Source organism: Triturus cristatus, chromosome 8, assembly GCF_964204655.1.
Source record: "Triturus cristatus chromosome 8, aTriCri1.1, whole genome shotgun sequence".
NCBI lineage: Eukaryota > Metazoa > Chordata > Amphibia > Caudata > Salamandridae > Triturus > Triturus cristatus.
In genome coordinates, this window is record NC_140591.1 from 20,116,721 (window position 1) to 20,130,358 (window position 13,638).

The following is a 13,638-nucleotide window of genomic DNA, read 5'->3' on the forward strand; positions in this document are numbered from 1 at the left end:
CAGAGACCCGGGGCAGTGCTGCAGTCTGGACAGGATCAGGACAGTGTGAGGTTCCATTCCCTGCATACGCTGTGCATACACAGACCCGGGGCAGTGGTGCACTCTGGACAGGATCAGGACAGTGTGAGGTTCCATTCCCTGCATACGCTGTGCATACACAGACCCGGGCAGTGCTGCTCTCTGGACATGATCAGGACAGTGTGAGGTTCCATTCCCTGCATACGCTGTGTATACACAGACCCGGGCAGTGCTGCACTCTGGACAGGATCAGGACAGTGTGAGGTTCAATTCCCTGCATACGCTGTGTATACACAGAACCGGGCAGTGCTGCACTCTGGACAGGATCAGGACAGTGTGAGGTTCCATTCCCTGCATACGCTGTGCATACACAGACCCGGGGCAGTGCTGCACTCTGGACAGGATCAGGACAGTGTGAGGTTCCATTTCCTGCATATGCTGTGCATACAGAGACCCGGGGCAGTGCTGCAGTCTGGACAGGATCAGGACAGTGTGAGGTTCCATTCCCTGCATACGCTGTGCATACACAGACCCGGGGCAGTGGTGCACTCTGGACAGGATCAGGACAGTGTGAGGTTCCATTCCCTGCATACGCTGTGTGTACACAGACCCGGGGCAGTGCTGCACTCTGGACAGGATCAGGACAGTGTGAGGTTCAATTCCCTGCATACGCTGTGTATACACAGACCCGGGCAGTGCTGCTCTCTGGACATGATCAGGACAGTGTGAGGTTCCCTTCCCTGCATACGCTGTGCATACACAGACCCGGGGCAGTGCTGCTCTCTGGACAGGATCAGGACAGTGTGAGGTTCCATTCCCTGCATACGCTGTGTATACACAGACCCGGGCAGTGCTGCACTCTGGACAGGATCAGGACAGTGTGAGGTTCCATTCCCTGCATACTCTGTGCATACACAGACCCGGGGCAGTGCTGCACTCTGGACAGGATCAGGACAGTTTGAGGTTCCATTCCCTGCATACGCTGTGCATACACAGACCCGGGCAGTGCTGCACTCTGGACAGGATCAGGACAGTGTGAGGTTCCATTCCCTGCATACGCTGTGTATACACAGACCCGGGCAGTGCTGCACCCTGGACAGGATCAGGACAGTGTGAGGTTCCATTCCCTGCATACTCTGTGCATACACAGACCCGGGGTAGTGCTGCACTCTGGACAGGATCAGGACAGTGTGAGGTTCCATTCCCTGCATACGCTGTGCATACACAGACCCGGGCAGTGCTGCTCTCTGGACAGGATCAGGACAGTGTGAGGTTCCATTCCCTGCATACGCTGTGCATACACAGACCCGGGGAGTGCTGCTCTCTGGACAGGATCAGGACAGTGTGAGGTTCCATTCCCTGCATACGCTGTGCATACACAGACCCGGGCAGTGCTGCTCTCTGGACAGGATCAGGACAGTGTGAGGTTCCATTCCCTGCATACGCTGTGCATACACAGACCCGGGGCAGTGCTGCACTCTGGACAGGATCAGGACAGTTTGAGGTTCCATTCCCTGCATACGCTGTGCATACACAGACCCGGGCAGTGCTGCACTCTGGACAGGATCAGGACAGTGTGAGGTTCCATTCCCTGCATACGCTGTGCATACACAGACCCAGGACAGAGCATGGAAAGGGTTTTAATCCTGGTGTAAACTGGTTGCACGCTAGCCTGGGCAGCGCGGGTCTGTGCTCACCGGGTGTTTCACAAGCACTCCGTAGTTTTCTACCCTGAGAGAGTATGCTAATATTCTTTGAGTGGCCCCGGCCCGCCTGGCTGCAGGGTGAAGGGCACGTGTCAAACAATGGCTTGACGTCAGCACGCTGAGTGCTGTGTACGTCACGTACCGATAACTGCTGTGCAAACAGGTGTAGGTGGGCGCAGCGCCCACTGCCAGCGCATTGTGTGCTCTGCGGCTTGTGAAGGTTTCACAACTCTGTCCGATATTCGTCATCTAGGTTTGGGAATTAGCAGTTGAAAATATCTGCTCAAAGCTGGTTTACGGGAAAAAAGACCGAAAGAAATCCACCTTTAACCGGAGAATTCTTCCACAACAAAGTTTTTGTGAGAATTGTTTCGATGGAAACGTCTCCCGCATGCGATGTTCAGGGAAGTCAGGAGAGTGCAAACTGTGGGATCAGTGCGTGGGGTGAAGGGTGCCAACTCTGCATCATTTAGTTGGCAAAGTTTAAATTGCAGCCGACCTTGGTGCCAACACAGCTCCGGAGCTCACTGTGACACACTGCTGCTGTGCACGAGAGGCGAGGCCTCACTACAGTGGTGCAAGCACAGCACATTCACAAACAGTGCATCACATGGGAGCCAGCTTCACAAAATGACTGGTGGGGCCACCGTAGGGTGACAAATGCAAAAAGAACGATTGATGGACAGAATGCAGAACAGTGTCATACATTCACCCCAGTACAGAGATCTGGGCCTAAATCCATCGTTTTTTTGCTCACCATGCCATTACAGTTTGAACCCAGCCATATGCAAATCAGTCTTGACCCTGTGCCCCATGGGAACAGTCCAGCCCGAACTGCCAAGCCAGGTCCCCCTGGACTGGAAACAAGCATCCTAGGACCGGTTTCGGGCTTTCAGCCCTCTTCAGCCTGGATAGCTGGATTCCAGTGGCATGGGGAGCACGGGACCCACGTCTGGGCATACCCTTCCCACTCGGGGTGACAAATGCGAAAACAACAGTTGATGGACAGAATGCAGAACAATGTCATACATTCACCCCAGTACAGAGATCTGGGCCTAAATCCATCGTTTTTTTGCTCACCATGCCATTCCAGTTTGGACCCAGCCATATGCAAATCAGTCTGACCCTGTGCCTCATGGGAACAGTCCAGCCTGAACTGCCAAACCAGGTCCTCCCTGGACTGGAAACAAACATCCTAGGACCGGTTTCGGGCTTTCAGCCCTCGTCAGCCAGGATAGCCTGATTCCAGTGGCATGGAGAGCAAGGGACTCACGTCTGAGCATACCCTTCCCATTAGGGGTGACAAATGCAAAATCAACAATTGATGGACAGAATGCAGAACAATGTCATACATTCACCCCAGTACAGAGATCTGGGCCTAAATCCATCGTTATTTTGCTCACCATGCCATTCCAGTTTGGACCCAGCCATATGCACCGTAGGGTGAACAGAGATTGAGAACCAAAAACCGGGACATTTTGGAAAAATAGAAGAAGGAATTGCGCAGAATGACAGCTCTCATCAGCACAGGATCACAGAAGATGCATTAAGAAACTAAATAAAATGTAATTTCTACAACCAACATCATACCTATTGATTAAATAGCTTACTTACAAGAGCTGCTAACTAGCACAGTTTTAATTACCCACAAAAGTGCCTCTCACTATTTTCAGCCCACACTCTCTAAAAACCGGGACATGAGCCAAAATTGCCAAATTCTGCCGGGACAGCTGGTGAAAAACCGGGACTGTCTGGGTAAATCCGGAACGTCTGGTCACCCTAGGCCATGGTCATATAAACCAATTTTAATATGAATTTTGAAAAATGGAGGTAGGACTTGTCAGCAATATTATCCGCTTTAAGACTATGCAACCCAGTACATTTCAATGGCGTATCGTTACTCCTGAACCTCACCCGCGGATCCGCTGCCCTCTCCGGTCCCCTGCTGCCCCTTCTGCGGTCACCCACTGCTTCTTCCCCGGTCACCTACGCCCCTTCCCCGGTCACCCGCTGCCGCTTCCTGGGTCACCCGCTAAACCATTCCCTGGTCACCCATTGCCCCTTCTACGGGCACAAACATCCCTTCCGCGGTCACCCACTGCCCCCTCCCCGGTCACCCATGCCCTTCCCCGGTCACCCGCTGCCGCTTCCTGGGTCACCTGCTGAACCATTCCCCGGTCACCCACTGCCCCTTCTACCGTCACACACATCCCTTCAGCGGTCACCCACTGCCCCTTCCCCGGTCACCCGCTGCCCCTTCCCCAGTTTCATGCTGCCGTTTCCCCGGTCACACTCTGCCCCTTCCCCGGTCATCCGCTGCTGCTTCCCCGGTCACGTGATCACCCGCTGCCCTTTTTCCCGGTCACCTGCTGCCCCTTCCACTTTATGCCACGCCTGCTCACTCGTGGTGACTGGTGATCCTTCTAAATGTGGGGTATATCCAGTTCTGATAATGGTCTAAGGTAATGTATTAAATTCCCAGTTCTAACTCAGTCACTAGGCGCACGCCCTCACCCAGCCCAGAGTGGCATGCTTCATCATTGGGCCATGCTCCTTGTTTGGCCGGCGCTGTCATGCCCAACAGGCCCTTCTAGGGGACTCTCTTCCGGAGATCTTTTTCTCACCAAATGGAGTTGTAAGAGTGACAACAGGTGCGTTGAAAGATACTAGCAACTAAATGGGAGGATTGGTGCAGGGTGACGAAAATTAATGAACAATTTACCTTCGGGAATGCATTAACTGGTGGAGACAATATCTAGCTGCGGATCCCTTACCTTTAAATTCCTCAGGCGTCAGGCTGGATCTGGAAACTTTTGCATGAGCAGTACCGCTTGCCCGGGCCATCAGGTATCCCCGTTCAGGTCTGTGTGTCGACATTAGCGTCGGTTATGAAGTCACGGTCACCCACATAGGCGCCACGCAGGTGCGCGGATATCAGTTCCCTTTCTCTTTTTCACGCCAGAAGCGCAGAGCCATGAAGTGACTGACTTGAATGTGTGTCATTACTGGGGCCCTGAAAAAGGAGTAACCCTAGCCTTACCACAGGAGCCCGCAGAGCAGGGAGGCATGGGGGGGTCTGTAAGGAATCTGCTGCTAGATATTGTCTCTACCAGACAAAGCGTTATCAAAGGTACGTCATTTGTTCATCTGATAAAGACTTCTAGCGGCAGATTCCTTACCTTTGAATAGATACCCGAGCCGTACCATCCTGGCCGTGGGCTGAGTTCAGATTTCTTCCACAAGACGTCCTGCAGTACCTAGCGAGCCAAATGTCTGTCCCTGCGGACCTGACTGTCCAGGCAGTAGTGCTCGGCAAACGTGTGCAGAGACGCCCACATTGCTGCCTGGCAGATGTCCAGGATTGGGACACCCCAGCCAGTGCCATGGTCGCAGCCTTCCCTCTAGTGGAATGAGCTCGTAACCCCCTAGCTAGGGCATAGCAGATCTTAATTCTGAGAACGACGCAGCGAGAGATGGTCCGTTTCTGCACTGCCCGACCTTTTCTTGCTCCCACCTATCCCACAAAGAGTTGGTCGTCCACCCGGAACTCTTTTGTGCTGTCAAGGTAGAACAACGCTCTATTTTGCTGCAGACCGTGGAGACGCTCCTCTTCCTTGAGGGATGTCGGGGAGCAAAAAAGGTGGGCAGTGTGACTGATTGACCCAGATGGAATGGGGTCACCACTTTTGGCAAGAATGAAGCCTGGGTGAGAAGCGCCACCTTATCCCCGAAGGTGATCATGTAGGGAGGCTTGCATGATAACGCCTGCAACTCACTAACCCTCCGGGGAGACGTTATTGACACCAGAAATGCTGTGTTGATGCAGCCAGAGGGGCAATTATGCAAAGGCTCGAAAGGAGCGCACATAAGAAATATGAGAACCAACTTAAGGTCCCATTGAGGCATGACAAAGGGTGTGGGTGGAAACATGTGTACAAGCCCTTCTAAGAATCTCTTTCCAACAGGAGATTTAAACAAAGGGGGTTGGTCCGGCAGCTGCAGGAAAGCGGACGGAGCAGAAAGGTAACCCCAATGCAGAGCTCTGCTGGGCACAGGTAAGAATGGAAAGAAGAAGAAGTAGAAAGAGGGTCAACAGACCTTTCTGTCCAATAATTAACAAACATTCGCCAAGGGCAGGTGTACACGGTCTTGGTGGAGGGCCGCCTTGCTGCCAAGATTACACAACATACTGCAGCAGGAAGGTCGAAAGCCATGAACTGTGGCCGCTCACTCTCCACGCAAGGAGGTAGAGAGTTGACAGGTTCGGGTGGAGGACCCTTCCCTGCTGCCACGAAAGACAATCCTCCTGAAGAAGCAGCCTGGTTGGAGGATAGACGCTCATTTCAGAAGCTCTGGATACCTGCCTCTCAGTGCCCAGTCCGGAGCCACAAGGACGATTTGGGCCTGGTCGTTCTTGATCTTGCTGAGAACCCTGGGCAGAAGTGGTGTGGGAGAAAAGGTGAATCACACATAGAGTATATCTGGTAAACAACAGATCTAGAGAAAGGAAAGAAAAAAGAGTAAAAGCATATCGCTTGAAGGACGGGAACCCTCACTCGCCCAAAGGTGACCTGCTTCATCATTGGGGACCCACCTCACAGCAGGACTGCAAAGTCCCTGCTGTGGGCGTGAACTCCCTGTCCGGGGAGGAGCAGAGGTGTTTTGAAAAAGATGAGCAGCGTCAGGGATCGGAGTGAGGGGCGGAGTGCAGTGAATTATAAGAGATAGTTTAAAACAATCTCACTGGCGGGGAACGAAATGTTATTCTGGGGCCCCCATTGGACAGGGTTAAAAACAGAATAAGGGTCAGAGCTTCAATGGCACAGTTCACATAGTGTAGGGCCCACATATTTCTGTCCATATTTGACTTCAAAGTTCACGGGCAGTGCTCAGGACTAAAGATAGAAGATGTCACTGCATCAAAAGCGAATAATTAAAATACTGGCTTAAATCAATGAGCCAAGGGCTGAATCGGGTGGCCCACCATTGTTGTCTCGGTCCACCTGTCGCAAATAAAAGAAAATACAAACAGACACATTGTTATTCTGTCATCCTATCCAATCCAAACTTCCTTCTAAATGATGAGCTTTTAAATCCGTGTCAAAAAGTGATTACTATATTCACATCACCTCACACTTCACAAGAGTGCTCTGTGAAGAAATGTGTAACAAGAACATTAAAGTTCATCGTACCTATAAAGTGAGTTTATATCAATTTCTCAAGCCTCCAACCTCTGCTTGTGTAGTATCACTGCATACAATAAAAAACAAAAACTTTTAAAAAAAACTGTATGCTCGAGTATGAGTCCTCTAAGGATTCTGTGCTTGAGTACTACCTGTTGATGCATTCTACATGGCTTGGGACATAGTTCATATCCATAAAACACAATTCTTCCCAATTAAGTTGCTACACCGGTGTCTCCTCACTTGTAATCATTCAGTACTGCTCGAAAAAGTAATGTATGTCTTTTGGGAAAAAGCTACCTCCTGGTTTCTGACAACCCCTGTGTAGATATTCAATAGCATGGTGGTCGCGGCCACAAACATTAACGGGGCTCTCAATGTGCCAAAGAGCTGAAGAAATCAATAAAAGAAAAGCCAACCCTGACTGTAGGAGAGTAGGATCTGCTTCACATGAGTACCCCCACTTTTTGCTGGTGTTTCACTGTTTTTCGACCTTAGTCTGGCTGTGGCCCTGCTAATCAGGCCCACAGCCTAGCTGCTTCCTCTCTAAAATGGTTTCCATGTACATTAGGTACATATCTAATTGGATTCTGGAGTGCCTTATAAGCCCCTAGTATATGTAATACTATGTACCCAGGGCATAGGTACCTCAGAGGCCTACCAGGGACTGAAGCATGTATTATGCCACCCCTGGGAAGCACTCCAAAATGGCATCACAGGTCTGCTACTGCAACCTGGGTAAGGGTGTGCTTGCACCCCTTACTGTGGTATAGGCTACCTATATCACCACCTTATAGGATAGGATAGGATATGAGTTTTTAAAGCGCTCAAATGCCGTAGCGTCTTGGCGCTGGTGAGTGTGGGGGTGTATCAGTCTTAAGCAAGAACTACCTTGAAGCAAACAGCCATGAAGGATTGATGGTTTGGTACAGATCTTAGGGAAAAAGGAAGCTTATTCTAGAGTCTTGCGGCGCAGTTTGAGAAGGCTCTTCCACCCCACCTAACTCTCCTAGTCCTGCTCACCTGAAGAAGACTCAAGGTGCTAGATCTTAGGGCATGGCCGGGGATATAGGGAATAAGCATTTTCTGAATGTCTTTGGCTCCTCCCCCGAAGACAGCTTTGTGGACCAGGCATAGTGCCTTGAATTCCACACGTTGTTGTACAGGGAGCCAGTGTAGAGCTCTTATTCCCGCCGAGATTAATTGGTCTCTAGGAATGTCCAAAAGCAGTCTCGCGGCGGCATTCTGCAATGACTGTACCTACTCAGCTGGGCCTTGTTTATCCCCAAAAGTAGGGCATTGCAATAGTCCAGTTTGGACAGCAGAAGGGCCACCACCACTGTCTTACGTAGCTCTGGTGTAATAAAAGAGAAGATCTTTCTCAAGGTCTTTATTAAGAAGAAGCATGACGAGGCAAGGTGTAGAGATCTCCAGCCAGGAGATGTCATGGAGCTGTTACCTAGTTAATGGAAGTATGACATGGGGAAGTTCTAAAGGGACAGTTGAGGAGAGCCATTGGAGATAAAGGAAGCTGCTCTCTGCTGGGATGCTGTTTTATTAATAAACCTACAAGGAAACTTCAAAGGAACCTGTGAAGGCTCTTCTTTTCATGGCGACGAGCTGCGCAAGGAGCAGAAATCAGCATCCCAGCCTTGGATTCACAACAAAAGATTAAGGCAAGATCAAAGCTGATTGAATCTATTTATCCTCTGGAAGTGAAGACTATTTAAATATTTCAATATTTAAAAACTATTCTAATTTATTGAAGCCTTCAAAACAAGTAATCAATAACTCTTGAGAAAACTGAATAATAATTATTCACGCGTTTATTTATACTTGGCATGCTTTTAAACAATGTCATAATGAAATGCGCTGCTTTAAACACCAGATGAACTGTTTAAATATTTCAGCTTAAACTGCATATGAACCACATGAATGTCATTCGCCTTTGTTCACCAGCTGGCATAAATATCTGTGCGTAGACATAAATTACTTAAAGTGTTTAATTCCAAGCATTTCCAAGAAGCGCTTGGTAAAAACGATCTATTTCTAAATAAACATCAACGCATTGTCGTGAAGTGCATACTTGAAAGGATCCCCATTCAAAATAAATATGAGCCCGTAGATGTCAAGTGTTTAAATTCAAGCATTTCCTGTGAAGCGCTCAACCAAAACCGAGTAAATACTAGCGCATATACAGAGAAAGCTTCAACAATCCAAAGTGTTTACTTTCAAGCATTTCTAGCTGCCTGCTGCCTTCAGGCAGTGCAAGCAACACTAAAAAAGGACTTTTCATACAACAGATACAGTAAAGAGACTAATAATTCACAAGTGAAAATAGACATCAGAAAACAGACAAATCCATAGGGATTTTTAGGAAATTATTTATACTGACAATAAGTTGTCTTATATTTTTTTTTATTTTTTTTTATTTCTAACTTTTCCTTCTTTACAGGTACCATGTCTGATCAAGCCATGTCGTCCCCTCCACCTTTCTTATCGTCACCAGGAGAGCCATCTATACCTTGGCTACAATGGAAAAAACTGTTTATAACTTATCTTTTAGCCATTGGTGGAGACAAATATGGGCCAGTCAGACGCCAAGCTATTCTTTTACATCATTTGGGTGTCGAAGGTAGGAGAGTATATGAAGAAATACCTGAAATCTCTTTAGGAATGGGGGATGGTCAACCTAGTAATATATACGATATGTCGCTGCAAATGTTAGAATCGCATTTCACACCAAAAATGAATGTTGTGCTTGAACGACATAAATTTTTTACAAGAAATCAAAAAGAAGGTGAAGATATCAAATCGTATGTATCTACACTAAGGGGATTGGCCATAACATGCAAGTTTGAACAACTAAATGATTCCTTAATAAGAGATCAAATTGTACGATGTACCAATAATAGAAAAATAAGAGAAAACTTATTAATCAAAGAGTATACCTTAGATGAAGCAATACAAATTGCTAAAGGTATGGAGCATACTGTCATATGGATAAAAGAAATGGAAGGACCAGTTAGCAGTTTTAAACAAGAAAAAGTTGAACTTATTGAAAGAAAAGAGAGAAGGATGGAAGTAAAGGTCAATAGTGCTATCAAAAAACCTCCACCTCAACTTGAAAAAAGAAATTTCCAGTCAAGAGAAATTAAATGTTTTAGGTGTGGCGCTCCCGGACACATTGCTACAAGTCTTAATTGTATGGCAAGAGGAACGCTATGTAGAAATTGTGGGAAGAGAGGCCATTTTTCAAAAATGTGTCGCACAAAAGGGGTTGGAAATAACAAGGTCCAAGAAGTTGAAGATATTTGTGAATATGTTGACGATATTTTACTAATGGTTGATGGAGAAGAAAAGGTACTAGAGATAAAGGAAAACCATGAGGAACATATGTTTAATGTAAAAATGGAGAGTACAGATAAGCTGGAAAAGCCACATTGCGATGTTTTGATTGATGTAAAAGAAATAAGAGTACTGGCTGATTCGGGAAGCTTATATACCCTGATATCGAAAAAGTCTTTTGAAAGTAATTGGCCCAAAGGGAGTGGTCCTGTCATGCAAAACCCTGATATACGCGCAGTAGGTTATGCAGGGAAAAAGATTGAAATTCTAAATATGGCTTGGATGACTTTGAAATTTAAGGGTGAGGCAGTTAGGGGCAGAATATATATCACAGATTATGGATCAGATCTTCTAGGATGGCGTCATCAGAAGGATCTAAATATCATCATCGATCCCAATGCCAAGGAACCAGTTATGGTACTAGAAAAATGTAACGTCCAAAATGTAAATGACGATGTTAACATTTTTGGAAAATATCCTAATGTTTTTAATTCTAGACTAGGACTATTGAGGGGTTTTGCACACAAAATTATTTTGAAAGAAAATGTCAAATCTGTTGTCCATAAGGTGAGAAATGTCCCAAACCTCATGTTAGAACCTTTGCGTCAAGAAATAGATAATTTGTTGAAGCAAGGGATCATAGAACCAATTGAGGCTTCTGATTGGTTGGCTCCGATTGTGATTGCCCCTAAGGATGGAAAAAAAATCGTCTTTGCATAGACTTACGAGATCTTAACAAAAACATTTGGGTAGACAGGGAACCCTTGCCTAATATATCGGAAATGTTGTCAACAATGGGTGAGGGCAGGATTTTTAGTGTCCTCGATATGTCTGCCGCTTACCATCAAATCAAGTTGCATGAGTCATCTAGGCATTTGACTTCCTTTGCTACACCTCTTGGTGCGTATAGGTACAAGAGGATGCCCTTTGGTTTGGCGTCAGCTTCAGCCGTCTTTCAAAGGGCAATGAAGAACATTTTTGGAGATATGAAGAAGATTTGGTGTTTCCAAGATGATATTTTGATTGCAGGGAATGATTTGTTAGATCATGATAAGTTGTTCGACGAAGTGATGAAAAGGTTAGAAAAACATATTCTGACGATCAAACGAGAAAAATGTCAATTGAGAAAGGAAAAGGTTGAATATCTGGGGCATGAAGTGAGTTCAGAGGGAATACGACCTAAGAAAAGTATTGTTAATGCTATTACAATGGCTCCTGAACCAACTAATAAAGATGAGCTTAGATCCTTTTTAGGATTAGCGGAGTATTGTTCAAAGTATGTAAATAGTTTTACTGAGATTGTTGAACCATTAAGAGAAATTATGAAGAAGAATGTTCTTTTTGAATGGTCAAAAAGTTGTAAAGAAAGTTTTGATCTTATAAAAAGGAAGATATCTGAAGCGCCTACTTTAGGACGTTTTGATGTGAGTGCTAAAACTTTTTTAACTACAGATGCGAGTGGAGTTGGTATTGGAGCAGTGTTATCTCAAATTATCGGTGGGGAGGAGCGGATCATTGGTTTTGCCTCGAGAAGATTACAAGGCGCTGAAAGATCATATTCAGTAATTGAAAGAGAAGCCTTGGCGTGTTGTTGGGCGATGTGCCATTTCAAGTTTTACCTGTGGGGTCTCCCTTTCAAAATACGGACTGATCATAAACCATTGTTGTATATCTTCAAGGGTGGAAGAGGGTTAGAAGGGAGTATAACCCCAAGAATTTCTAGATGGCTATTGTCTGTCTTAGAATATAACTATGAGATCGAATATGTTAAAGGATAAAAGAATGTAGTTGCTGATTACCTATCAAGAATGCCTCTGGATGTAAAGGTTGATGAGATTTGTGTGAACACAAATACTGATTTTATTGGTAAAATTGATGTTGTTGCTTTATCGCCTGAAGAATGGAGCAAAGCCATGGAAAATGATCCTGTATTAAGGAAGGTAGAAGGTAAAATTATCAATGGTTGGAATTTTGAAGATTGCAAAGATTTGGAACTTGTGGAATTTTTCAAGATTAGAGAAGAGTTGAGCCTAAGTAATGGGAATGTTATGAGAAGATGGCAAGTTGTACCCCCTAGAGAGGTGAGGAAACATATTCTTAACATAATTCATGAAGGTCATCCTGGGCAAGGAATGTCAAAACGAAGGGTGAGAGAATCTTTTTGGTGGCCTGGAGTAGATTCAGAAGTTGAAGCTTTGGTAAAAAATTGTCAAATTTGTTTAAACAGTGATAAATCTAAAGTGGTACGTCAACCCCCATTGGAGTGTACAACATTTCCATCAAGACCATGGGAGAAATTAGCTATGGACTTTATAGGACCAGTGAGTAAGTTGGGGCTAAGAGATAGGTTCATTCTAGTTCTGGTAGATTACTACTCTAAATGGTTCACGATAAGAACAATGGGTGAGATCAATACTGGTAATGTAATAAAATTCCTTGAAGAGATCTTTCTTGAGGAAGGTATACCAGGCAGTATAGTGACCGATAATGGTGTACAATTCGTTTCGAGGGAGATGCAAGAGTATCTTGAAAGAATGAGCATTGTTCATGAAAAAGTAGCTCTCTTTAGACCTCAAGCTAATGGTCTAGTGGAAAGGGTTAACCGTATAATAATGGAGAACATTCAGTTATCCCTTGCGAATGGTTTGTCATGGAGGGAGGAGTTGCAAAAAATGATGTGGGCGCATAGGATTACTCCTCATTCTAGCACTGGGATAGCTCCTTTTGTATCCCTTAAAGGGAGAGAACCAGGGAAAAAGGAGTGTCCTGTTTGGTTATGTGAGAAGGATAAGATATGGGTTGATCGTGAGGAAGTGATGAAGAAAGTTGAAGCGGGTCAAAAGAAGATGAAAGATACGTATAATTTTAGAAAGGGAGTAAAACATATGACGTTGCAAGTTGGTGATTGGGTTGTGGTGCGGAAGAATGAATGGGTCCGTAAAGGTGAAAGCAAATATATGGGACCTTTAAAGATCAAAAGTATGAAGTCCAATATCGTAATATTGGAAGATGATACGATGTGGAGTATAGGAAACGTTTGCAAAGTACAAAGACCAAGGATGTTTTCTTGAAAAATAAGTTGGAAATAAGAATGTTAATTTTAATTTGCACTGTAATGTATTTTTAGTAAAGCAAAAATGTTAATTTTATTAATCTTTCTGTATTCACATGATAGTCTTTTACACTGTGTTGTTGTTTGTATAAAAGGGAGATATGTAGAGATCTCCAGCCAGGAGATGTCATGGAGCTGTTACCTAGTTACTGGAAGTATGACATGGGGAAGTTCTAAAGGGACAGTTGAGGAGAGCCATTGGAGATAAAGGAAGCTGCTCTCTGCTGGGATGCTGTTTTATTAATAAACCTACAAGGAAACTTCAAAGGAA